This window comes from Lutra lutra, chromosome 1 (assembly GCF_902655055.1).
Source record: "Lutra lutra chromosome 1, mLutLut1.2, whole genome shotgun sequence".
NCBI classification, from domain to species: domain Eukaryota; kingdom Metazoa; phylum Chordata; class Mammalia; order Carnivora; family Mustelidae; genus Lutra; species Lutra lutra.
Genome location: NC_062278.1, coordinates 53093465 through 53121120, shown reverse-complemented (window position 1 = coordinate 53121120; position 27656 = coordinate 53093465). Strand labels below are relative to the sequence as shown.

Below are 27656 nucleotides of genomic sequence, written 5' to 3'. Positions count from 1 at the left end.
CACCATTTCTGCTATCATTCACCCTGGTTCTGCCACTTGCCAGGTGTGTATTCCTCCAGGCAAGAACTGGATCTCTCTAATCCTTTTCCTAGAGAAGAAGAGATGACAACACTTCCCCTCAGAGTAGTGATGCAGCTCAAATGGCATTTGAGCAATACCAACGCCTCTCTTTTTGGCAGTCATGGGTATTTGGGGTTCTAGGATGAAGTAGGAATGACAGAATTGTATGAGAATTTGTTTAGAGCCTGTAATATGGAGCAATCTTGTGTACAATCCAAACTCAGGTAAAAGAAAATATTTTAAATGAGTATAATGAAGTCATGAGGAAAGAAAAACCTATTTATTTCAACATATAATTATTTCCCTGGGACAGCCCTGTTTGATATTGTGAAAACTCAAATTACAAAAACTCACACTGACACAAACACCCATGCTCACCCATCAACACAGTTTTAACTAGTTCCCAGTTCAGACCTTGAGGCTTGGACTTAACATTTTGTCTGTGATCGCTCAGCTTCTCGGTATGCCCAGGGCCCACAACTGAACACTGAAAACTTAGATGGAGCTGTGTAAAATCTGATATCTTGGTATTTAGAGTGTTACCTGTGTTCTTTTTCCTCTGCAAGATAAGAAGAAGACCAAAACCACATAAATCCTCCATGCCAAGTAAAGAAAATGTCAAAAATAATGATCACACATAAGAAAGAATACTTTTTATATGGATCCATCCTGTTTAAAGAGGCCAAAGTGGGAAAAAAAAAAAATAACTCACACGGGATTTTGTCTTAGGTCCTCAGCTCTTATGAATGGAGTCTACAAAGTCTCTTTTAATTCTGTTCAGTAAGTGTTAGGACTTGCTGGGTGCCTGGGTGGCTCAGTCAGTTAAACATCTGCCTTTGGCTTAGGTCCTGATCTCAGAGTCCTGAGATGGAGCCCCATATCAGGTTCCCTGCTCGGCAGGGAGCCTGCTTCTCCCTCTCCCTCTGCCAATCTCCCAGCTTGTGCTCTCTCTCTCTGTCAAATAAATTTTTAAAAATTAAAAAAAAAAAAGTATTAGGACTTCTCATGCTCTTATTATTTCTTGTTCCTCTGATCTGTCTCCCTATATGTCTTAACAAATTACGCTTCTGGTCCTACTGACTTTTTCACTCATCTGCTAATGTGTTATGCAATCTCTAATATTTTCACTTTCTTATCAATCCCAATTTCCAAGGACTGTATAGTCTGGGATCAATTATTTTTGTTGCTAGACTTCCAATATTCATTTATATCCAGTTAAATGAAATATCATGATTTTTCTTCCACTTATATGTATAAGAAGTTTATCTTTACTGAAGTAGGAAAATCATAAATTCTTCCACTGTATGCTACTACGCATTCACTTCAAAATAATCTGCACCCTCTTTTTATATAATTATAAAATAGTTCTCATTTTTGAAATTGAAGTAAAGACTTATAAGAGACTTTCAATAAAGGAAAAATCATTTCATAATTTAACAGGGCTCATTTTAGTCAAATCAAAATAAATCTTTCATAGGGGCTCTAGGACATTTCCTTCACTTTGCTTGTAACCTCAACTAAGTGAGGATCTTCTATTCTAAAGTTTGAGTAAAAGAAAATAAACAGTCCCAATTTCAGAGATCATTTACAAATTACAAGTTCACTGAAAGTTGCATCTAGCTAGATATATTATATATATATATATATATATGTACACACACACCCCCCTCTATAACCAAATATTATAATTGGAATTATTTGATTTTAAAAGTGAATTATAATAAAAGGAATTAATAATAAGTGTAGCCATTAGAACATGAGCTAATGTAGGATGATGGATATTGAAATCCAAAAGGTAAATATCTCAACAATTGGGGCAAGGGGCCCTGATAATATATTCAACCTGTCCCAACATCTGGAATAAGTTTTCAACATATGTGTTAGTAAAACCACTAATAGATTTTGACAGAGTTTTCCCAGCTTTATTTCTAAGCATTTATTGAAACACAGTTAAAATAGCGTCCATGTGTACCCAGTTCATCCTTGCTCCATTCTATAAAACATGGTTTTATGTAAGCCACTGAGGATAGGGTCTCATTATTGCTTTCAGAATGTGTCCTACTTTAACTGGAACTCCTACCCCTCATCATAAAGTAAAAAACAAATGTTAGTTCTAAATTTCCATTTTAGAATTGATCTAAAATATCCCATATCCCTCCTCAAATTATTTACTTCCTTTTGTCAAAACTAGCCAAACCATGATGGTATTTTCCTGTTTTATAAAATATATATGACACAATTTTTTTGTGATTACAAAAGTATGACAACCATTTTTTTTTTAAGATTTTATTTGTTTATTTGACAGACAGAAATCACAAGTAGGCAGAGAGGCAGGTGGGGGAGGGGGGGAAGCAAGCTCCCTGTTGAGCAGAGAGCCTGACTTCGGGCTCAATCCCAGGACCCTGGGATCATGACCTGAGACAAAGGCAGAGGCTTTAACCAACTGAGCCATCCAGGCGCCCCTGGCAACCATTTTAAAGAGTTCACAAAGTAGTTAAAAGTATGCTGTTAGCCTGAGTGCATTGTCTTTCAAATTTTTCCTTTGCATTGACATAAAATATAATCTCTTTAATCACAAAAATTAAGATTATTGTATAAAACTTTTGCATAGCATACATTTTTCTCCCAATGTGTTATCATAGACATCACTCTATTGCAAGTACTTTGCTTCATTTACATGATTTTGAATGGTTGTATGCTATTTCATTTACAAATCTACCATAATTTATTTAACTTATCTCCCTTTGATTGACATTTAGATTGTTTCTATTATGTTGCTAATTTAACCTCCCTATAATGAATATCTCTTACATTGTCCCTGTAAACTTATTATTTTATGCATAATTCCCTGAAAGGGGGATTCTTGAGTTGGACAGTTAAAACATTCCTAAATATTGCTTTTTGTCTTCTAGAATATTTATACCAATTATTTTCCTGCCAACAGTGTGAGTGAACACCTATTACCTCACATTCTCACCAGTATCACTAAACTTATGATTAAGGTGTGTTATAATTTTGTTTGTTAATGGTTATATGTGTGCTATCTATTAGAGAGATTATTAAAGGGTAAGTGTTCAGTTTTTAGACTGTGTCCTCTACATAGAACACTATGATAGAGTTTTAAGCAGAAATTGTCATTAATTCTATATTGTAAAAACTCATACAGGAAAACTCCATCACAAATTTTCTGACCACTCGTGTTTCAGCATTTTTGTAGAAGCTCATATTAACAGAAAGAGTAGTAATTTTATATTTGTTCTATTAACTAATGCATAGATTACAATCATTTATAGCATCAAACTTGTGCAGGGAGTTGGAATCGTTTCCCAAGTATAAGACTCCATAGTAAAACTTGACCTGGTGATGATGAGAATATGGTTTTGTCTGTCTAAATTAGGTAACCAGTGATAATTCAGAATGTAGAATGCAGTTTAAATGGGATGGTAACGGTTCGTGTGTGTGTGTGTGTGTGTGTGTGTGTGTGTTGGCGATGAGGGGAGAGAGCCGATGAGAGTTCCTCGGATATTTTTCTTTGTATTCTTTATAAATACTTTCAATCTCATCAATTCTTTCAATTCCTTTCCAACTAGATCTTCCTCCTCTTTTTTTTAATTATCACTGTTCACATAGTGCGTTTTTGTACAAAATCCTGTTCCTCTTCTTTGCCTGTGGACTGGCCTTTCCTTTTCATGTTTTGTGCAGTTTCCCTTTGTTTATGGGACACATTATCTGTATCACATCTTTGGAGCTTATGTTGTCTGTTTCCATTGAGGCTTCCCTTTGTCTGGGCTACTTTCCCCTGCTAAAATTCTTTCCTTTCTACAGTGAGTGGATGAATTTTTATGCAAATTTCACTGTACATACTGCCTCTCATCTCTCTCTCATTTCCAGTTGTTTTTGAAAATGCTCCAGTCACCCAATGTGAGCTGCATTTACCTTTTGTACCATATTTCCCCGCTTTTGATGGTTTCTTCCTTTTCTAATGTCAATCCTCCCTTCCTTTTTGATAGTGTTTTCTTTAGTGGAGTTCTTTTGTTGTTGATGAAATTTTCTGTGAGTTTTTCACTCTTATTACTTTTTCTGGTTCATTGTTAGTCTCTTTACTTTGCTTTCATAACCAGATCCATTGAAAGTCTTCTGTCCTCAGTCTTGCTCTATTGCTGCCTAGAATATTCTGTCATTATCTGTGCTATGTACATATAGCATGGTCCTCAAGGAAAGTACCATTTATGTGACAAAAAACCTATGTTTCCCTTTATCAACATATGTATTAGGGCAGAATCATACAACTAATGATCTCCCATCCACACAAAGATTTGGGGATTTCTTGGTATATCTATTATACTGGAGTGAATATTGAAGTAAAATACTCAAAATACATTGCAGAGAGAGAAGATCATGGTAAAGATGAATTTAAAATCTAGTTCAGGGCGCCTGGGTGGCTCATTGGATTAAAGCCTCTGCCTTCAGCTCAGGTCATGATCCCAGGCTCCTGGGATCGAGCCCCACATTGGGCTCTCTGCTCAGCAGGGAGCCTGCTTCCCTTCCCCTCTCTCTCTGCCTGCCTCTCTGCCTACTTGTGATCTCTGTCTGTCAAATAAATAAATAAAATCTTTTAAAAAATGCAAAACTTATAAAAAAAAAATAAAATCTGGTTAAATAACAAATCTCACATTGTCAGGACTCAGTGCTTTTACATGTCATTTAGCCCATTTTGTCATTCAGTATCACATCTCCACAATATCCCAAACAAATAATTATTTAGACATGGATAACCAAATACAGATTGGTTGGTCAGATTTTAATCTTTTCCTTACATTAAATGAAAATCTGTATCAATGTAGGTTTCCATTTGTCCCTAATTCTTAACATCTCATGTTAAGGAGATGTTGATTTCCTTAACATCTCATGTTAAGGAAAAAAAAAATCTAGTTCTTTGTATTGTAGTACTTCAAACATTTGAAAAACAGACATTTTTGTTCTGTTCTTCAATTTGAAAGTTCTTAATCCTGACTAGAGATTCCCAGTCCCCATAATGAACTTTTTCTCAGATAGAGTTTTAAAAATATAATATCACCATCCTTGTCATATCCTTTATAGCACATTTCTAGTTGCCTAGATATATATTCTTATATAGTCTTCCCAAAATTGAACACATCAATCTGGGAGGAGTTTGAGCAACTAATAGAAGGTCCACCTCCTCCTTCAGTTAGAAATTATAGTATTAAGAGATTACAGTATTACAATGTAATGCAATACATGATTACATTAATATCATAAAAATGGACACATATTGAATTTTTTTACATTTATCTATAATGTACTATTCTATTGCACTTCAGGCTTTAATATTGCTTAAATTGTATGAATACATATTGAATACATAATGAATACAAATGAATACATATTGCATGTAACTTGCAAGATTTGGCCCACCATTCTTACTTATCAAGATGCTTTTGAAAACTGATTTTTATCATATTGTATATCATTCTTCTCTTGATTGATGCTATTCTCCAATCATGCTATTTGATAGCGAACAGAATATATTCAAGGTCAGACTTCTGTGAAACTCCATTACAGACTGATATTCATCTCCTACCCAGCATTTTTTGACCACCACCATTCGGTTTCTAATCCACCTAATTGAAATATCACCTAACTCTACTTGAGCTTTAATCTCATAAAAACATCTTGTCAAATGCCAATATGTTTAATGCATGTCCCTTATCAGCCAGTCTAATAATTCTTTCAACCTACATTTTATAAGCCTTCTTGCTAGGGTGGATGAAATAGACCAGGGACACAGATTCTGATAATTTCAACTCAGGTTTTGATTTAGATGAATTCTGTATTTCTTAGTAGTCTATATGATCACACTCTATGTATGTTTTCCTGGTTACCAAAAGCAAAAAACGTGGTTTAGTCCCCTTGCTTAGTTGTCATATAAGTTCTATGACAAATGAAGTGTTAGTATTTTTGAAATTTTTTCTTTCACTCCTTCCTGAGCCCAAACCCACAAGCCCAATAGAAAATTGTCATCCCATAATAAATATGTATCTCTAAAGTCATAGGAATGTATTTCCCAGAAAGATATAGTGGTCATAAGATCTTTTGAGATTATTCAATAGTCCAATTCTCAACCACGGAAACTTAACAATATGAGCAGATTTTACAAGTAATTTTAAACTACAAAAAATTTACCTTTTCCAATCTCAGGTCCATTGAAGTGCCTCATTTATTGTCTAGACCTGTTAGCCATTCTATTTTGCTTAATAAATTTTTACCTATCAATGCTGATTATTAGCAGAAGGACATAAATATAATTAAGTAAAAGACATAAGAAATAATATATTGAAGTTTGAATGATATGTAATTACAAAATTGACATAGTAAAGCTGAAAGCAGAATTCCATAGAAGAAGAGAATCTTGTCTTTTATTTAATATTTTCTGGGATATTAATTTTCCTCTATTAGTTAATTTGTTGTTGTCTTTGTTTTTAAATCTTGATTTTAGAACACCTTTGAAAAAAATTGTAAATGGCCTACAGGAGACCAAATGTTATGTATATATAGAGAAAATCAAACTAAAATAAGAATGTATGCTTAGCTTTAAATTATAAAATGTTAACTTTTTTTTTTTTGTCTAATTCACTATATGTATAAAGGACACACTAAAGAAAATGACCAAAAGGTTGGAAAGACAACTTAAATCCTGACAAAGAACAACTCTTCTTGAAAGTTTTAAAGATGAGGCTACTCAGCAAAATTCCTATTGCTAATTGCAGCTGTTTATCAACTGAACATTCAATTTAACTTGGGACCTACTTTGAACTCATGCTTTATTTATTCAAGGATTTAGCCATGTGTGGGTATGTCTGAAAAATGCTATGGCAAGTCTTTCAGTGTTTCTGTTTACATGGGAGTGCTGGGAGCTACCTGAGAAAGAATTCATCCCAACAGGAGAGTCTGGCACATGCTTTTGGTTCACAGAGAATCATAAGGAGGATAAAGTGATATACAATATGCTCTCAGTCATTCTCATTGTTCTTTGGCATCATGCTGATGGATTAATGCCTGAATCATTAAAAGAAAAAAAGGCTGTAACAAAATGTAGTGAAGAATATAAGAGCTTAGACATTGAGAGATAAAGCATCAGCAGCATTCAAGTACGTGGGTTCTTCAGTGACAGGAGATGGTACGTTCAGCTATGAAAGGAAGGGATATGTCAAAAGTTGTCAGATTTGGGGGCGCCTGGGTGGCTCAGTGGGTTGGGCCGCTGCCTTCGGCTCAGGTCATGATCCCAGGTCCTGGGTTCGAGCCCCACGTCGGGCTTTCTGCTCAGCAGGGAGCCTGCTTCCTCCTCTCTCTCTGCCTGCCTCTCTGCCTACTTGTGATTTCTCTCTGTCAAATAAATAAATAAAATCTTTAAAAAAAAAAAAAAGTTGTCAGATTTGGCAAGTAAAAATAAAGGATGCTCTGTTAAAGTTGAATTTCAGATAAGGAGCAGTTTTTGTTTTTGTTTTTTTCAGTATAAGTAATTTCCACAAAATATTTAGGGCATATTTACACTACAAAAAAAAATCATTGTTCATCTGAAATTAAAATTTAACCAGATATCCTGAATTTTATTTGGCAACTCTAGGCAATGACAATGGAAGGGGCAAATATTGGCAGTGGCAGTGGAAGGGGTCAGGGCTTTTAATTCAGATATATTTGCCCTTGATATTAGAAAGTCTTGCATAGAGTTCAGAAAGTAGATGTTCCTCTGATGAGCAATAGCATCATTGGCACCATCAACTGTTTCCTCATATTGGTCCTGAATTTATAGTCATTAATGCTCTTTGTCTTGCTGTGAAATTCCTTTCTCCCTTCACATGCATAGTTCCAAACAATTTTTTATATCATAAAAGTTGTTCCAGAAAAAGAAAATATGTGAGGAAGAATAATAAAATATAATAAAATAAAAATAAAATGGAATAAAAGTGCATTCCTGAATCTATCACACAACATAGAACAAAACAACACCTCTATGGTGACCATATTCCCCCCCATATCCCATTACCTTCTTTGTTAGAGAAAACAACTTTCTGATTTTTGTGTTTATTAATTTCTTGCTTTTTAAATTAGTTTTTACATGCTCAGGTATTTCTAAATAATGTGTGGCTTAATTTTATTGATGCCTAATTTTATAAATATTATTATACTGTAACTTGCTTTATTTACTAAGATCTATCCAGTCATGGCTTTTTCCTCTAATTCACATATTTGCACTGATGTATAATATTCTTTTTTTTTTTTTGAAGATTTTATTTATTTATTTGACAGACAGAGATCACAGGTAGACAGAGAGGTAGGCAGAGAGAGAGGAAGGGAAGCAGGCTCCCTGCTGAGCAGAGATCCCGATGCGGGGCTTGATCCCAGGACCCCGGGACCATGACCTGAGCCGAAGGCAGAAGCTTTAACCCACTGAACCACCCAGGTGCCCCTGATGTATAATATTCTATAGGTAAATCTGTAAGTCATTTAGCCTCACAGATTTGATGAATATTTTGTTATTTTCCCCTGTTGTTTTAGTTGTTATAAATAATGTTGTTCTGACATTAATTTGTATGTCTCCAGATATATATGCAAGATTCCCTCTTTAAACAGTATATGTGGGTGGAGCATTTCTGACTTCTAAGATATGGGCATATTTGGTTTTACTAGATAATGCCAAATTGTTTTCCAATGATTTTACCAATTAACTTCCTACCAGCTATGTCAAAAGTTTCCCCCTTTTGACATCCACTCCAATACTTAGTATTCACAGAATTAAGTTTTGCCAATCTGGTGGGTATAAACTATTTTATGTCTTAATTTATACTTCTCTGAATCTTAATGAAATTAAACAGCTTTTCCTAGGCTAAATGGCCATTCTTATTTTTCTTCTATGAAATGCTTTTTGTTTTCTGTTGAGATATTTACCCTTTATGTATTTATTTAAGAATTCTATTATAAATTTGAATAAATAACTATGTCATATTAGTATTTGCTGTCATAATCTTCTCCCAACTTTATAAAAAGTCTTGGTAGTAGTAGAGCTTGTCTTCTGTTTTCTTTTTCTCTCCTTCTATCATTTTGAATGTATTTCTTTGTACTTTCATTTACATCTTATATTGAATATTTAACCCATTCATGTTTTGGTCGTCTCTCCTTTCACAGTATTTTTTTTTTTCCTTCTCGGTATCATTTTTGATTTTGCCTGCTTCAGTATCAGTGTATTCATGTCTTTCATTGGTTTTGGCATATTTTTAAGTAGCATTAATGTTACTCTCCTCCATTTTCTCTAGTATTTCTTTATAAGATTCCTATTAGACTTATGTAATAGTTTTTCTCGTTCTTTTACACATACTTGCACACATATACAGACACATGTTATTTATTAATATTTTTATCTTTCTCTGCCATGTTTGGGTAATATTTTTTTTTTCAGATTCAGCATATAATTCTCTAGTAGGAGAACAAAATTTTATTTAATGTAATGTTCCTGCCTTTTTCCAATGCTTCTCAGAAAATTACTTACAATTCATTTTCTCTAGTAAACCTTAAAATCCTTGCAGTCATTGACCATATACATTTAGCCCTATCTCATGGATTTATCATATGCAAAAAACTTACTTGTTAGTTTCATAAATTCAGTTTTCATGAACTTAATTTACTGGTTTTGACAAGAGGGAATATTATCACAATGGGGTCCACATTAAGAAAGTTGAAAATGTCTAATACCATAGGTTAGCACTATTGTTAAGCTGAAAGGGAGACAATAAGAGAGTTCCCTTAAATTTTAGGAGAATTTCGAAGGGGATTGGAGCTTCTAAGAAAAGACAAGCAGAGCTAGAGAAGTAATGATTTCATGATCCCATGTTACCTTTAGGCTTATGTGTCTTGGGAAGTGTAGGTAACTTAATCATAGTCAATTAAACTAAGGGAACATGGAGTTTTCTTTCACTAAACTAGTAAATTCAGTTTTCTGATTACAGTGCACTAGATCTCACATTATAAAATTTTAAGAGAATTAGCTAGTGACCTTGATATTTCCATTACCTATTGAAAAAAAGCAAGTCTTCTGCTAACAGTATGACTACAATCTTACCAGACAGGTTCAGAATATACTGTTTTAATAGGCAATATATGGTTCATAGAGACAGTCTTTGTGAATTATTACAGGGTAAGTTTTAGATTTTTTTCTATAGCATTAGATATCCCTTATCAAAGGTAGAAAATGGCCAAGGGTAAATATCAGTAAGCCAAATTTTTACTTCAACTACTGTGTTATCTCATCTCTAGGATGTAGAGGACATTTCCCCCCTTCTTTGAGTGTTGTAAATCATGAGTCTCTTTCTATGTTTTATCACATTTTCATTTCAGCTTTTTAAAATGTGAATTTCATTTTTTATTTTCCTTGATGAATCTTCACTTTTTAACTTTTAATTTCAGCTTCCAAGTCTTTTATGGTCCTTATGGTTACAAAAGCTCATATGAGGTTTCCTCAGGCAAAGCTGATGCATTTCACAGCTAAAATATCTACTTCTGTATAGATATGAAGAGAAGAAGGAGTCCATGATAATGACAACAGGAACAACACCACACTGGGGTTTAGTAATGCCCTGCAAGACCAAAGGTTGAGCAGATATAGCTATCCTTTTCCTTGCACAGGATTATAGAAAGTGTCTCTTTCTTGAACCATGGATAGATAAGAATTACTGTAGGATAAGAGAAATTATGTGGAAGCCCTGGCAATGGTAACATTAAAGCAGATAGAGGCAGTTAGAGATTTTCTTCTCTATGGAGAAATGATCTGGAAATGCTTCTTCCTAATCCAAATAGGGTAAATAGTTAGCTTGGATGAGAGATACTCTATTGGAGCACTGATGAGTTTGGTGGTGACAGCAAATTTTTTTTAGTAAGTGGTGGTCATCTTTTCCTATAGATTATATCCTATAAAGCCAAAGCACTTTATAAAGACTCACTAAGAAGATCTAAGTCAAGATTAATGAGGGAGGCTAGCTGTTGCTTAATAACACTCCTTCTCTTTTCAAGGTATATTAGTTAAATCTACTAAGTATAAAAGAATTTACCACAATATCACTTCATCTACATTTTTAACATGCTGCACACACACACACACACACACACACACACAGTTAATATTGGAGGTAAATTTTTAAAATCTCTACATTTAGAATAAGAGTGTCAGTAGACTGGTTAGTATGGTTTGTCATTTACTTTATTTTTCTCATCTCTCACAGTAGAAGTGTGGCTATAAATAATTTTTCAACAGATAAATATAAAAATCTAATTACCTGAGATTTATTTGAAAAAAAAAAACTTGACTACCTACAAATAATATTAATTTATATTTCTGTTTCAAAATTCAAAAGCCATTATCCATTTTGAGTATCCTTATACCCGATATAAATGTGTGAGCATAGTATATATGCATTGAAAAAATCTTTGGAATAAGGATGGCTGCTTCTGTAATTAATATTGTGGTAAGAATTTTTTTTTTAAAGATTTTATTTATTTATTTGACAGACAGAGATCACAAGTAGGCAGAGAAGCAGGCAGAGAGAGAGAGAGGAGGAAGCAGGCTCCCCGCTGAGCAGAGAGCCCGATGCGGGGCTCGATCCCAGAACCCTGGGATCATGACCTGAGCCAAAAGCAGAGGCTTTAAACCACTGAGCCACCCAGGCACCCTGTGGTAAGAATTTTTTAAAGTCACTATCCTGGTGTAAAAATGAGATGAAAGGTAAGTGAGCTAAAATTAATTAATTTATAAAATGATTAGGATTTATTTATTTGTAGCTCTGGGAATTGCACTACAAAATTAAGACCTATATAAAAACTAAGTATCTACTCAATGTAAAAATACACTTTCCACATCACTTAACATTTGGATAAATGATAATGTAAACTTTAAAGGTACCATTTCCAGGGCCAAGCTAGATGCTTGGAGAGCAAAAGCATGTAAGTTCTTGGTGTACTCTAAACGTGTCTTCTTACTCTTTTAAAGTCTGGTATTTTAAATAATGTTTCTCAAGCTTTATAAAACTAAATCATATCTTTTCCATCAGTGGTTGTCTGTATTGTTCTAAAGTTAGAACCAGACAAACTCAAATTATATTTCTTATAAATGTCTAAAGATTTAATTGGGGGCACATTTCTTGTTTGTGGACATAATAAGAAGCAGTGTAAAAAAGTCTGGCAATTTACTACTTTTGTTTCAAAAATGCTGGATTAAAATAGATGGTAATTCCCCTGTTTAAAGTATACTAAAAAAATTTTATGTGTCAGTGTCGTCTGTATTTCCAATGGAAAAAATCATACTTAACTGGTCCTTTTGTTAATGGTACAGGAGACATTTATTTAACACACTAACAGCATTAACAAAATATATGTATAAACTAAAAAGATTTCACCCATTTTCATGTAGTTAATTTTAAGTCAGTTCTGATTTTGATGAAAACAAAAACAGAAAGCAAAAAGACCTAAGGGCTAGAGAGTCATCATTAGCCTAAAATTGGAAAACACCTTTAAAGGTTTAATCAGCACCACATTTTATGATTGTTAACTATATATAAATGTCTACATATCCAATGACTGATTGGTCTTCATAGAAAATCCAGATTCTACATTGAGCATGCCAAAATTTATGGCACTGGGATAATACTATGTTGCATGTGTCTAGTTCTTTCTAGATGGTTATACGAAAATCTTAATTTCACATAAAATCAAATCTGAAATTCTTTGTTGTCTTATCATAGATCTTCATATCCCATCCCCTTCATACCTCCAACATATACATCTCTCCCCATTTGTTTATTCTACTTTAATTAAAGAAGAAACTTAATGTGTCAAACTCAAAATGACTTCTGGATAATTAAGTTTGTGGTCTTTCTCTCTCTCTCTCTCTCTCTGTGTGTGTGGTTAGCTATCATGCTACATGTTCAGATGTTTAGTATATGAGCTTTCTTCTGATTCTTTTCATTATTGTAGTTTTTTGTTTTGTTTTTATTGGAAACCTATACCTCCTACTCCTCTTTACCCATCTTGCCTAACCTCTCCCAAGACTTTCCCCTCTGCCAACCACCAGTGTGTTCTTTGTATTTATGAGTCTCTTTTTGTTTTTTTGCTTATTCACTGATTTTGTTTTTTTATTCTACATAGAAGTGAAATCATATGGTATCTCTCTTTCTCTATCTGACTTTTTTTCACTTAGCATTAAAACTTTCAAGGCCAATTCTTTTTGATTTAAATGGCAATATTTCATTCTTTTTTTATGTCTTCCATATATTGGCTCTTGTAAATAATGCTGTAATAAACATAAGAGTGCATATATCTTTTTGAATTGGTGTTTTCATTTTCCTTGGATAAATATCCAGTAGTGGAAGTACTAGATCTTAGGATATTTCTATTTTTAATTTTTTGAGGAAACTCCATAGAGTTTTCCACAGTGGCTGCACCAATTCACATTCCTACCAATAGCACACAAGAGTTCTTTTTTTCTTCACATCCTCACCAACACTTTGTTATCTTTTGTCTTTTTTATATTGGTCATTCTGGCCAATGTAGAGTGGTATATCATTGTTGTTTTGATTTGTTTCCCTGATTATCAAAGATGTTGACCATCTTTTTAGATGTCTATTGTCTATGTGTATGTCTTCTTTGGAAAAATGCCTATTCAATTCTTCTGCCCATTTTTTAATTAACATATAAAGTATTATTTGTTTCAGGGGTAGAGGTCTGTGATTCATCAGTCTCACACAATTCACCATAGCACATACCACCCCAGTATCCATTACCCAGCCACTGCATCCCTCCCACCCTACTCCCCTCCAACAACCCTCAGTTTTGTTTCCTGAGATTAGGAGTCTCTTACGGTTTGTCTCCCTCTCTGGTTTCATCTTGTATCATTTTTCCCTCCCTTCCCTTATGATCCTCTGTCTTGTCTCTCAAATTCCTCATATCAGTGAGATCATATGATAATTGTCTTTTTGATTGACTTATTTCACTTAGCATAATACCCTATAGTTCCATCCACGTCATTGTAAATGGCAAGATTTCGGGGGTTTTTTGATGGTTGCATAATATCCCATTGCGTATATATACCACATCTTCTTTATCCATTCATCTGTTGATAGATGTCTAGGCTCTTTCCATAGTTTGGTTACTGTGGATATTGTCACTATAAATATTCGGGTGCACATATCCCTTAAGATCACTACATTTGTGGGGTGCCTGGGTGGCTCAGTGGGTTAAAGCCTCTGCATTCGGCTCAGGTCATGATCCCAGGGTCCTGGGATCGAGCCCCACATCTGGCTCTCTGCTCAACAGGGAGCCTACTTTCCCCTCTCTCTCTCTCTACCTGCCTCTCTGCCTACTTGTGATCTCTGTCAAATAAATAAATAAAATCTTTAAAAAAAAAAAAGATCACTACATTTGTATATTTAGGCTAAATACCTAGTAGTGTGATTTCTGGGTCATAGGGTAGCTCTTTTTTCAACTTTTTGAGGAACCTCCATACTATTTTCCAAAGCGGCTACACAAGTTTGCATTCCCACCAACAATGTAGGAGGGTTTCCCTCTCTCCACATCCTTGCCAAAACCTGTCATTTCCTCAACTTGTTCATTTTAGCCATTCTGACTTGTGTGACATGATATCTCACTGTGGTTTTGACTTGTATTTCCTTGATGCCAAGTGATGTTGAGCACATTTTCATGTGTCTTTTGGCCATCTGGATGTCTTCTTTGCAGAAAAGTCTGTTCATATCTTCTGACCATTTCTTGATTGGATTATTTGTTCTTTAGATATTGAGTTTGATAATTTCTTTATAGATTTTGAGTACTAGCCCTTGATCTGATATGTCATTTGCAAATATCTTTTCCCATTATGTCAGTTGTCTTTTGGTTTTGTTGACTGTTTCCTTTGCTGTCCTCTGCCTACTTTTTTTTTTTAAAGAGTTTATTTATTTGACAGACAGAGATCACAAGTAGGCAGAGAGGCAGTCAGAGAGAGAGGAGGAAGCAGGCTCCCTGCTGAGCAGAGAGCCCGATGTGGGGCTCGATCCCAGGACCCTGAGACCATGACCTGAGCAGAAAGCAGAGGCTTTAACCCACTGAGCCACCCAGGTGCCCCCTCTCCCTACTTTTTAATAAGACTATTTGCTTTTTCTTTTCTTTTTTTCTTCCATTTTTTTTTTTTGGTGTGATTTTCTTCTCTTATCTCTAAGAATAAGAAATGTTGCGTTCTACTCTCAGCTTTGCTTCTAAAGACCTGATAACAATAGAGTACATTTTTTCTTGTGTTTCTTTATGTCTTCTCTGAATTTAAGCAACTGGTTTATTGCAAAAACACATCGAGTTTAATCACAAAGTTCTTAACATCCTATGAAATTTAACAAAAAATCTTTTGGAACATAAAGAGAGATTCATTCTTTTTTTTTTTTTTTTCTTTTTTAAGATTTTATTTATTTATTTGAGAGAGAAAAAACATGAGCTGGAAGGAGTGGGAGAGAAATTTTGAAGCAGACTCCATGTGGAGTGCAGAGACTAACGCAGGGCTCAGTTTCATGACTAAGAGATCTTGGCCTACCAAGAGTAGGCCACTTAGCCAACTGAGCCACAGAGGCATCCCTAGAGGTATTCATTCTTAAACACTATCTTCATTGGATCCATTTCCATGTTTACTAGAATGCTAACGATGCTGGTTTCTGTGGGGACTTTATAGAACATTCTTTCTTCTCTGGTAGAGACTGGCAATATCTTCATAGGTAGTGATTCAACTACTCAATCATTCACTCAAGTTTCAATTTTTATTTTCCTTGGATATACAATACAATTATTTTGATTGTTAAGTAAAAGTTTTCTAAAGGCTTAATGATTTCTATTTAAATTTAACTAAAATAAGAATCATACACATTTTTGCTTGGTCTTGTCTTTGGATCCAATATAAGAAAAGCAAATGCATAAATTGTCCCTGAAGGACTCATGTAAGGGAGTGCATGAGATAGCCTTGTGAGTATCTCTGTGATTCTCTCTTCACTACAACAGAAAAATTTATGAAATAAACTGAATGAAGTAAGAGAAGTGGAAGAGTTATATTTCATTATATACAAAAATAAGAACTAGCAAGAAGCTTAAGGATAATTTAGGTCTTCATGATGTATATATAAAATCTCAAATGACTAGACCAAGTACACAGAGATATTAGATACTAAGAACTAAGAAGGAAACCAAGGCCCCCTTAATTCATATAGGTCAGTGTTTTCCCCAATAATGTAATATATATTTTTTGTTAAAGTAACGTAATCAAAAGAAGTAGAAGACAAAGCATAACTAATAATATTCCATATCTCTACCTTGACAAGTATCATGTATATTATTTGTAAACATTTAATGTGTACCTTCCAAAGACCATAGCATACAAATGGAATGCATTATTTTTATTTAGGTAGACTGCTTTTTAAGGATAGTGTTGCTAGTGCAAGATAATTTCTAATTCTCCTTACACATAGAAAGTTAGAGCTAGGAGGTATAGGATTTAGTAGATTAAAAAAACCTCATTAATCATTTAGATGGAATAGCTAGTCTATACAAGGACCAGAAAGAAAACTTACAAGAGGGAAGAAAATATAAAGGATAATAATATGTGATATTCATGCAAACCCAAGTGCCCATATTTAAGTATTTAAATTGCAAAATTATGATTACTTTTCTTAATAATAAGATTGGCAGTACAAAGAAAATTATTTCATATATGTAACTAACCATCTGACATTGATTATAGATATTTTAATAACAATTTAGAAAACTCTTCCAAGTGATCCACTCAAATACTGTTTTACCAATTTATTCTTGGAAGCTAATTTCAAGCCAACTCAATTCATAGACTGATTTAGAAAAGAAAATACAGGAAGTATAAAGTTGATGACTCACTTTGAAATCCTATACAAAGAACCAGAATGTTGCAGAACTGGAAGAGGATTTAGAGATTATTTACAATAATCCTTTCATTTTCCAGACTAGAAATGTGGGGCTCCAAAAGGTTAAATGATTTGGCCCAGGTGATAGAACTAATAAAAGGTAGAGCTGGTCTAAGAGCTGGTCTAAGATCTTGTTTCTTATCTATTCTTTTTCTACATAAATCTGCCTTGGAAAGGCTATAGTTCTCCTGGGTAGGAAACAAAATGGTGGTAGAAAATAAAAGAGTATGACTTAGTGCTCAAAGTTTGGCCTAATTTACTAAATAAGAACAGCAAATTATTTTTAGAGTGGGAATGGGAGAACACTATTAAAAGCATTACCACAACTTCTGAATAACAGATTACATGGTTACAAGAAGTCAATGAGGTTATTTATTTTAGAAAAAAAAAAAAAAAAAAATATATATATATATATATACCAAACCATATAGAGCACTGCTAATTAACAACTAGATTGTCAGAGCAAGAGAGGTACAAAGTTGTTGCCTTTTCACCTTTAAAGGGTAAAGCACAATGTAAAGGTTGAGAGCAAAGTCTATGTTTAGCAGAGGCATATAGTGCTAGCCTTTGGCTGATTCTATGCAAAGTCTATTTGGATTTATCAATTCAATTAAAGAAATAAATCAAGCCAATTAAATTTATTTAATTGCAGGTATTTATTTAAAATATCTGAGCTAGAAGATTCATATACTTTTCAGAACGTTCTCTTCATCTGCTCATAAATTTTAGTCTGTTCCATCCAAGTGAAAAAGAATTCTGGAATATAACACAAGAAGATTTTCCTAAGAAGATATTCAAACAAAAACTTACAGTTTGGCCTTGGTTCCGTGATCAATAATAAATTGCATTTTTTTTTAAGAGACGTTTTCCTTCACACAGCTTTCTTTCTTCTAATGTCTTCATAAATTACATTGCCACCTACTGGCAGCCTCCAATATGACAGCTAAACCTAGAGACTCCAAACAAGGTAAGCCTGTCTTTAAAGAGAAACTTGATCATTGATATTATTGGAAATATACTCTAATCATTTCTTAATACAATAATAGAAATTAAATATATGTGGACTTACTTTAAAAAATTAATAAGATGGAGCCTCCAAACACTTGTAACAACATTTAAGGATTGGTGAAATAGACTTTATATTATGTCTTTCTGCCATGCACTTTTACAATATTATATCATAATAGAACTTTGTTTGTTAATAGATAAGAAGCTTCCTTTTCCTTCTGCATATTTGATGAAATAAAAATTTTATGAAATATGATCAAATTATATTCTGTTGATTTTAGAATGAGAAAGTTTGAATGTGTATGTCCTGAATTAGATTTGAAATAGAGTTAGTTTTAGTTCATAATTTGGAGGTAACTACTCTAGGTAATGTTAAAAAAAATCAAATGTAAGGGAAATTTTCAGACTAATGAAATGCATTCACCTCCAAAATGATGGTTGTGGTGTCTACTCTCTGAAGTCATAAAATAAGTAATTGGTCTAGTTAACATAATAGCTATAAAACTTAGATCATTTTGTAAATATCTAAATTCAATAGGGTTTTGAAAGAATCTTGAAGTAAATTTACATCTTCCAGTTGGAACACATATACATTTACTGGTAACTTTAATTATTATGAACTATGAAACATTGTTCATGTGTAAAGTACCTTATTAAATGCTATTAATGGGTTTAACAGTCCCCTTCCTTTCCCCAAAAATCTCAAGTTGGAGTAAGTGAAATTAAGTTATAAAATTGCACTCAGGAAATCAGTGAATACATTGGAGGGCAACCTCAGAGAGGTGACTTTGACCTTCTCCTTTCAGAACTTTGCAGAATAAAATAAACAGTAAGAACATAATGTAAATAAATATTCATCTCTCACCTTCATGTTTTAAGAGAGACCACTTTTTAAATCAAATTCAGAATACATTTTCTCATATGCTAATGCACTGGCAGCTTTTTTGTATTTTTAAAATTATTCTAAAACTATTTTTTAGCAATAAGATATCTTAACCACCCCACTTTTTTTTAATTTTCCAACTCCCACTCCTTCTTTCAAAAATATATTTTATTGTCTCTCTTTGCTCTTGTCTTTCATTTTCAATCCACAAGAGTTTTCTTACATACAATTACAATTATATAACCTCCTTTAAAGGAGAAAAATAACTGTTTGTTTTCTTATAAAATGTACTCAATATGTAATAAATGAAATCAAGTGAGAAGATTTATTTAAATATTAAAATTATTTTCTTCAAACAGTTCTTTTTCTTATTTTTGCTTTCCTTCAGAATAAAAAAAAATACATTGCTTTGCTTTTTAAATGAAGAACTTATTCCATTGTATCAGAGTAAAACGGTGGAGAGTAAACACTGGTGTGTGCAATTTATTGTTAATGCTCAAAAACACTTGCTGAATACAGCAATTCATTTTAGGGATTTGGTGATATTGCATTAAATAACTGTTTCTTTCATGGGCAAAATTACCATGGTCTTAGAGTTTATGAGACCACTAAAGAAAGCTGTAAATGCTTCTCTTTAAAATCATGCATGCAAAAATTTCATGGTCTCTCTCAGATCTACCCAACTTTTCTTAGGAAAATACTGTATATTTAGAGAGCAAGAGTGGCTTAAATAAATGGAAGATAAAAATATTCCGTTCCAAAATGATGCAGGACATTCACTTCAGAAATACACCGCCACTAACAAAAATATGGGTAACAGTAAATAAAAAAAAGTCAAGTTTACTGTAAATGTCTTTAAATTTGGAGTTCCTTGGAATTTTATCCTCAAACTTCAGCTCTTCCTCTTTTTCCCCTCCTAGATGATTGCATTAGCTTTCATGGCTATGAGTACCTTTTTTTGTACTAGAAAACTGTCAGTTATTTTTAGCTCCAAACCACTTCTCTGGATGCTGGCCTATTTTGAACTGCCAATTTATCAATAGTTAAAACTCTTGCAGCTATCTCAAACTTTAACATGGCTAAATAAAATTTTTAACTTTTCTCCCCAAATTTATTTCCTTTTATTGATTCCTATTTAATAAAGTGGCATCACCAGTTGCTATTTGCTCAGGTCAAATAATATTAATTGCTCTGATTGACTTTTCTCATACCTAATGAGACCAGTTGATTTTTTTTTTTTTTTTAGAGAAAGTTAGTTTCTTTTTTTTTTTTTTTTAAGATTTTATTTATTTATTTGATAGACAAATCACAAGGAGGCAGAGAGGCAGGCGGCGGGGTCGGCGGGGGGGGGGGGGGGGGGGGGGAGAAGCAGGCTCCCTGCTGAGCAGAGAGCCTGATGTGGGGCTTGATCTCAGGACCCTGAGATCATGACCTGAGCTGAAGGCAGAGGCATTAACCCACTGAGCCACCCAGGCGCCCCGACCAGTTGATTTCTTTAAGTATAGCGTCAACTTAAGATAAATCCCAAGTCCAACCACTGCCACTGCTTTATTCTAAATCATCTTTATCCTTTCCAATACAATCTAAACTTGTATCCAGGGAAATCCTTTTAAAACATAGGTCAAATCATGTTACTCCCCTTCTTATAACCTTCCAATGGCTTCTGGTATAATAAGCAGAAAATCTGAAGTCCTTGCTACAGGCTTCATGGCCCTACAAGAACTGGTCCCTGAGAGTCCAGTTCCATCTATTATTTCTCTCCCATCTTCTCAAGCAACTTGTCTTCCTATTTCTCTCACACAAATTTAGACTGTTTCTGGTATAAGGCCTTGGCACTGGCTGGTCCCTGCCTCTGAAAAGTTCTCTCCCCAAATATTTGAATGAATATTTGCCTCTTTATCAAAGTCTATGTTGAGGCATGAGCACCACTGTATCCCTCCTTAACCATATATAAAAATATATAAACAAATTTTATATGTTTTATATATAAAATAACACCCATATTTACTCTCTATATTCTAATAACATCATAGTGCCTGCTGTTTGCTTATTCCCATCTTCTTGAACATAAATACATTAAGGCCTTAATCTACACTACTTAACAATGTTGCCTAAATATGTGACTGGCACATTAAGTAGGTACTTAGTACATATTACTCGAATGAATGAACGAAGGAATGAATCCTAAGTACAAAGGCATTTCCAATTAGAAACTTACTATAAAATACATTGCTTTAAATGCATAGACAACCAGTGTCACAGGTAGTATTTATCTGTGGTTCTGTTAACAAAAATCCCATCATTTTATTGTTCTGAACAATGTTATGTGAATAAGCAGCAATACTGATCTTTCATTCTTCTCAGCTATAACAATTATTACAATACATTATATAATTGTCTAATCATCTAGCTTTCTTTTCTCTGACACTGGGAAATTTAAAATAATGATGAAGTGATAACTAATCAATCTAAATTTTCTTCTAAGTTTTTAAATTCCTTTTAAAAAAAAGATCTAATAATAGATGAAATGATGTTAATGTAATTTCTGATAAATTTTTACCACTGACCATAAGATGTTCATTTTTAATATCCCTTCACCTATGTATTAGCTTGCTAGGGTTGCTGTAAGAAAATTCAAGAGATTTGATGCCTTAAACAACAGAAATTTATTTTCTCACAAATTCTGAAGAGTGGAAGTCCAAGACAAGGTCTAAGCAGATTTGATTTCTCCTGAGGCTTCTCTCTCTGCCTTGCAGATAGCTACCTTTTGGGGTGTCCTCACAAGGTCTTTCCTCTATGCATGCACATGCTTGGTGTTTCTCTGCATTTCCAATGTCCTATTTTTATAAGAACACCAGTCAGATTAGGTAAAGGATCACTTTAAGGGCTTCATTTTAATTTAATCCCCTCTTTAAAGATTCTATCCACAAAATTTTGAGATACTGGAGTACAGAGTTTCAACATATGAATTTTAAGAGACACACATCAGCCTCCAATACTGTGTAATCCAAATTCAAACGCATTGAATGGCGTTTGTCTTTTCATATCACAACTTGTTCTATGTGTGCTAAATTGCAGATATCCTTATCAGAGACAAGACCTTAGATTAAATTCATTCAGTGTGACAAATATTTTCACAGATTACAGGGTCAATAGGTAGGATACATTACAGTGGACATATGAAATGGTAGTTGATTTTAGAGAAGAAACAACATGACTGACTTGGAGTTCTGAAATCATCTTTTCCTAAATTCAACCCCTAAATTGATTTTTTACCTCCTAGAACTTTAACTTTATTGCTGTTTTAATATCTCTGATAGAATTTTGGCCCCAGACCTCTGCCCCCTTGTGCCATACCTGTGATTATATTATATTTCATGGCAAAAAATATCTTTGCAAATGTAATTAAGGTTAATAACCAATTGACTTTAGGGGTACCTGGGTGGCTCAGTGGGTTAAAGCCTTTGCCTTAGGCTCAGGTCATGATCTCAGGGTCCTGGGATCAAACCCCACATGGGGTCTGCTCAGCAGGGAGCCTGCTTCCCTTCCTCTCTCTTTGCCTGCCTCTCTGCCTACTTGTGATCTCTGTCTGTCAAATAAATAAATAAAATCTTTAAAAAAATAACTAATTGACTTTAAGATAATACAATTTGTATAGATTATCCAGGTAGGCCCAATTTAATTACATAAAACCTTTTTTAAGGATTCTCCCAGTTGAGGACAGAAGAAAGAGTCAGAGAAATTTGCACATGAGAAGTTCTCTATGAATGTCACTGACCTAAAGATGGAGGGGTTTGGGTGACAAGGAATATGGGTAGCCTAGAAAAGCTGAGGATGACTCCCAGCTACCACCTAGCAAGAGAGGAGGACTTAGTCAGTTGGACTTAGACAATTGGAAGTAACTGGATTTTGATCAGCTTCACTAATTCTGGAAGTTGATTCTTTCCACCTCCTACAGATAAAAGTCCAGCAAGATGATACTTTGATTTCTGCCTTGTAAAAATCTCAAAAGAGAACCCAGTGGAGTCATGCAATACTTCTAATTGACAGAGTGTGAGCTCATAGATTTATATTGAATTAATTTAATTTAGTGAATTAAATTTGTGTCCTTTTGTTACAACAGCAATAAAAAACTAATGTAACACTCTGACACTCAACAAAATGTAGGTAAACTCAGATAGCTCTACGGGGTTTCTACTTTCCTGGGGTCAAGAAGAGAAATAGCTCTCTGTGGATTAGACTTTATTCCAATAGGCAGAAGTTTGTGAAATGTTTGTTATTTTTTGATTAATTTGCCACTCATTCATTGATTCACTCATTGAATTATTCATTCAACAAATATTTATAGATGCCTAGAACATGCCAAAGACTACAGTGAATACTGGTAATGTGGCAGAGATTAAAAAATTCATGGTACCACTATTTTACACCATATATAAAAATAAACTCAAAATAGATTAAAGACTTGAATGTAAGACCTAAAACTATAAAACTCTTAGGAGAAAACATAGGCTGTAAGCTTCTGGTATCAGTCTTGGCAGGGAGGGTCAATAGGTAAACAAAACAAAACAAAACAAAAAAAAAACAACAAAAAACCAATATAACAAATCAACGAAACTAGGAGCTGGCTCTTTGAAAGAATTAATAAGATTGATAAACCCCTGGCCAGACTTATCAAAAAGAAAAGAGAAAGGACCCAAATAAATAAAATCGTGAATGGAAGAGGAGAGATCACAACCATACCAAAGAAATACAAGCAAACAATTATAAGAACATATTATGAGCAACTATACACCAACAAATTTGACAATCTGGAAGAAATGGAAGCATTCCTAGAGACATATAAACTACCACAACTGAATGAGGAAGAAATAGAAAACCTGAACAGACCCATAACCAGTAAGGAGATTGAAACAGTCATAAAAAATCTCCCAACAAACAAGATCCCAGAGCCAGATGGCTTCCCAGGGGAGTTCTACCAAACATTTAAAGAAGAATTAATTCCTATTCTCCTGAACCTGTTCTAAAAAAATAGAAATGGAAGGAAATCTTCCAAACTCATTTTATGAGGCCAGCATCACCTTGATCCCAAAACCAAAGATCCCATCAAAAAAGAGAATTATGGACCAATATCCTTGATGAACAGAAATGCAGAAATTCTCTTCAAAATACTAGCCAATAGTATCCAACAGTACATTAAGAGGATTATTCACCATGACCAAGTGGGATTTATTCCTGGGCTGAAAGGTTAGTTCAACATTCACAAATCAATCAATTTGATACAACACATTATTAAAAGAAAGAATAAGAACCATATGATACTCTCAATAGATGCTGAAAAAGCATTTGACAAAGTACAGCATCCTTTCCTGATCAAAACTCTTCAAAGTGTAGGGATAAAGAGTACATACCTCAATATCATCAATGCCATCTATGAAAAACCCACCGCTAATATCATTCTCAATGAAGAAAAACTGAGAGCTTTTCTGCTAAGGTCAGGAACACGGCAGGGATGTCTGTTATTACCACTGCTATTCAACATAGCCTCAGCAATCAGACAACAAAAAGAAATTAAAGGCATCTGAATCAGCAAAGGAGAAGTCAAAATATCACTTTTTTTTTTTTTAAGATTTTTATTTATTTATTTGACAGACAGAGATAACAAGTAGGCAGAGGAGATAGGCAGAGAAAGAAGAGGAAGCAGGCTCCCCACCAAGCAGAGACCCTGATGTGGGGCTTGATCCCAGGACCCTGAGATCATGACCCGAGCCAAAGGCAGAGGTTTTAACCCACTGAGCCACTCAGGCACCCCCAAACTTTCACTCTTTGCAGATGATATGATACTATATGTGGAAAACCCAAAAGACTCCACTCCAAATCTGCTAGAACTTGTACAAGAATTCAGTAAAGTGTCAGGATATAAAGTCAATGCACAAAAACCAGTTGCATTTATTTACACCAACAACAAGACAGAAGAAAGAGAAACTAAGGAGTCAATCCCATTTACAACTGCACTCAAAACCATAAGATACCTAGGAATAAACCAAAGAATCTATACTCAGAAAACTATAAAGTACTCATGAAAGAAAATGAGGAAGACATAAAGAAATGGAAAAATGTTCCATGCTCGTGGGTTGGAAGAACAAATACTGTGATATGTCTATGCTACCTAAAGCAGTCTACACATTTAATGCAATCCTTATCAAAATCCCATCCATTTTTCAAAGAAATGGGACAAATAATCCTAAAATTTATAAGGAAACAGAAAAGACCTCAAATAGCCAGAGGAATATTGAAAAAGAAAGCCAAAGTTGATGGCATCACAATTCCAGACTTCAAGCTCTATTACAAAGCTGTCATCATCCAGACAGTATGGTCCTGGCACAAAAACAGACACATAGATCAATGGAACAGAATAGAGAGCCCAGAAATAGACCCTCAACTCTATGGTCAACTAATCTTCGACAAAGCAGGAAATAATGTCCAATAGAAAAAAGACAGTCTCTTCAACAAATGGTGTTGGGAAAATTGGACAGCCACATGCAGAAAAATGAAATTGGACCATTTCCTTACACCACACATGAAAATAGACTCAAAATGGATGAAGACAGAAATCCATCAAAATCCTTGAGGAGAACACAGGCAGCTACCTCTTTGACCTCAGCTGCAGCAACTTCTTCCTAGGAACATCACGAACAGCAAGGGAAGCAAGGGCAAAAATGAATTATTGGGACTTCATCAAGATCAAAAGCTTTTGCACAGCAAAGGAAACAGTCAACAAAATCAAGACAACTGACAAAATGGGAGAAGATATTTGGAAATGACATATCAGATAACGGGCTAGTATCGAAAATCTATAAAGAGCTTATCAAACTCTACACCCAAAGAACAAATAATCCGATCAAGAAATGGGCAGAGGACATGAACAGACATTTCTGCAAAGAAGACATCCAGAAGGCCAATAGACACATGAAGAATTGCCCAACATCACTAGGCATCAAGGAAATACAAATCAAAACCACAATGAGATACCATCTCACATCAGTCAGAATGGCTAAAATTAATAAGTCAGGAAATGACAGATGCTGGTGAGGATGTGGAGAAAGGGGAACCCTCCTATACTATTGGTGGGAATGCAAACTGATGCCACCACTCTGGAAAACAGCATGGAGGTTCCTCAAAATGTTGAAAATAGAGATACCCTATGACCCAGGAATCACACTACTAGGTATTTACCCTAAAGATACAAATGTAGTGATCTGAAAGGGCAATGTGCACCCAAATGTTTATAGCAGCAATGTCCACAATTGCCAAACTATGGAAAGAACGTAGATGTCCATCAGCAGATGAATGGATAAAGAAGATGTGGTATATATACACAATGGAATACTATGCAGCCATCAAAAGAAATGAAATCTTGCCATTTGCAATGACGTGGATGAACTAGAGGATATTATGCTGAGCAAAATAAGTCAGTCAGAGAAAGACACTTATCATATGATCTCTCTGATATGAGGAATTTGAGAGACAGGGCAGGTGGTTTGGGGGGTAGGGAAGGAAAAAAATGAAACAAGATGGGATTGGGAGGTAGAAAAACCGTAAGAGACTTAATTTCACAAAACAAACTGAGGGTTGCTGGGGGGGGGGTGGGGGGCGTAGAGAGAGGGTGATTGGGTTATGGTCATTGGGGATGGTGTGTGCTATGGTGGGTGCTGTGAAGTGTGTAAACCTGGTGATTCACAGACCTGTACCCCTGGGGCTAATAATACATTATATGTTAATAAAAAATAAAAAGAATTAAAAAAATAGAAATAAAACTACAATAAGGTCCAGAAATTCCACTTCTAGATATCTATCTGAAGAAAAAAAAAACACCAATTCTAAAATATATATGCACTTTCATATTTACTCTAGTATTATTTACAATAGGCAAGATATGGAAACCACCTGCATCCATCAACAGATAAATAGGTAAAAAAGATGTCATACATACACACACACACAATGGAATATGAGTCAACCATAAATATAAAATCTTGCCGTTTTGAACAACATGGAAACATGAATGAAACTGGAGGGTTTAATGCTAAGTGGAATAAGTCAGACAGAGAAATACAAATACTGCATGATTTCACTTATACATGGTATCTAAAAAATGAAACAAAACCCAGTTTCATAGATACAGAGAACAGACTGGTGGTTGCTAGAAAAGAAGGATATTGGAAAGGTGGGGTGAAATGGATGAATAGATGAAGAAGTGCAAACTTCTGGTTATTAAATTATAGGTCACGGGGATATAATATATAGGATGGGGAATATAGTTAATAGTATTTATTACCTTCATATGGTGGTAGATGACCAGAACTTATTGTGGCAATCCCTTCACAATGTATAAATGTTGAATCACCTGAAACTAATAATAAAATAATGTATGTCAATTATACTTAATTAAAAAAAATCATAGTACCTGTTTACAAATATTGATTTTCCAGTGGGGAAAATAGAAATTAAATGAATAATTATACATAATGTTGCAGAGTTTAAAAAATGGCCCAAAATGAACCATGCCTTTTTTGTCCATGCCCTATGTAGTATGATATTTCTGTTTCTTCCAAGAAAAAGTGAAATCTGTCTCTCCATCTCCTTGAATGGGGCTGGGGGTTGGCCTTGTAAATTGCTTT

General features: G+C 34.3%; 1 long non-coding RNA gene across 1 annotated transcript; it reads right to left on the bottom strand.

The window, feature by feature from the left end:
- LOC125109857 (uncharacterized) lies at positions 1–27390 on the bottom strand. The gene is made up of 4 exons (XR_007130369.1): positions 27314–27390; positions 17895–18033; positions 494–619; positions 1–88 (listed from the first exon to the last, which is right to left on the bottom strand). It is a non-coding gene; the product is annotated as an uncharacterized LOC125109857 (long non-coding RNA).
- Between the last annotated feature and the right edge of the window lie 266 nt (positions 27391–27656).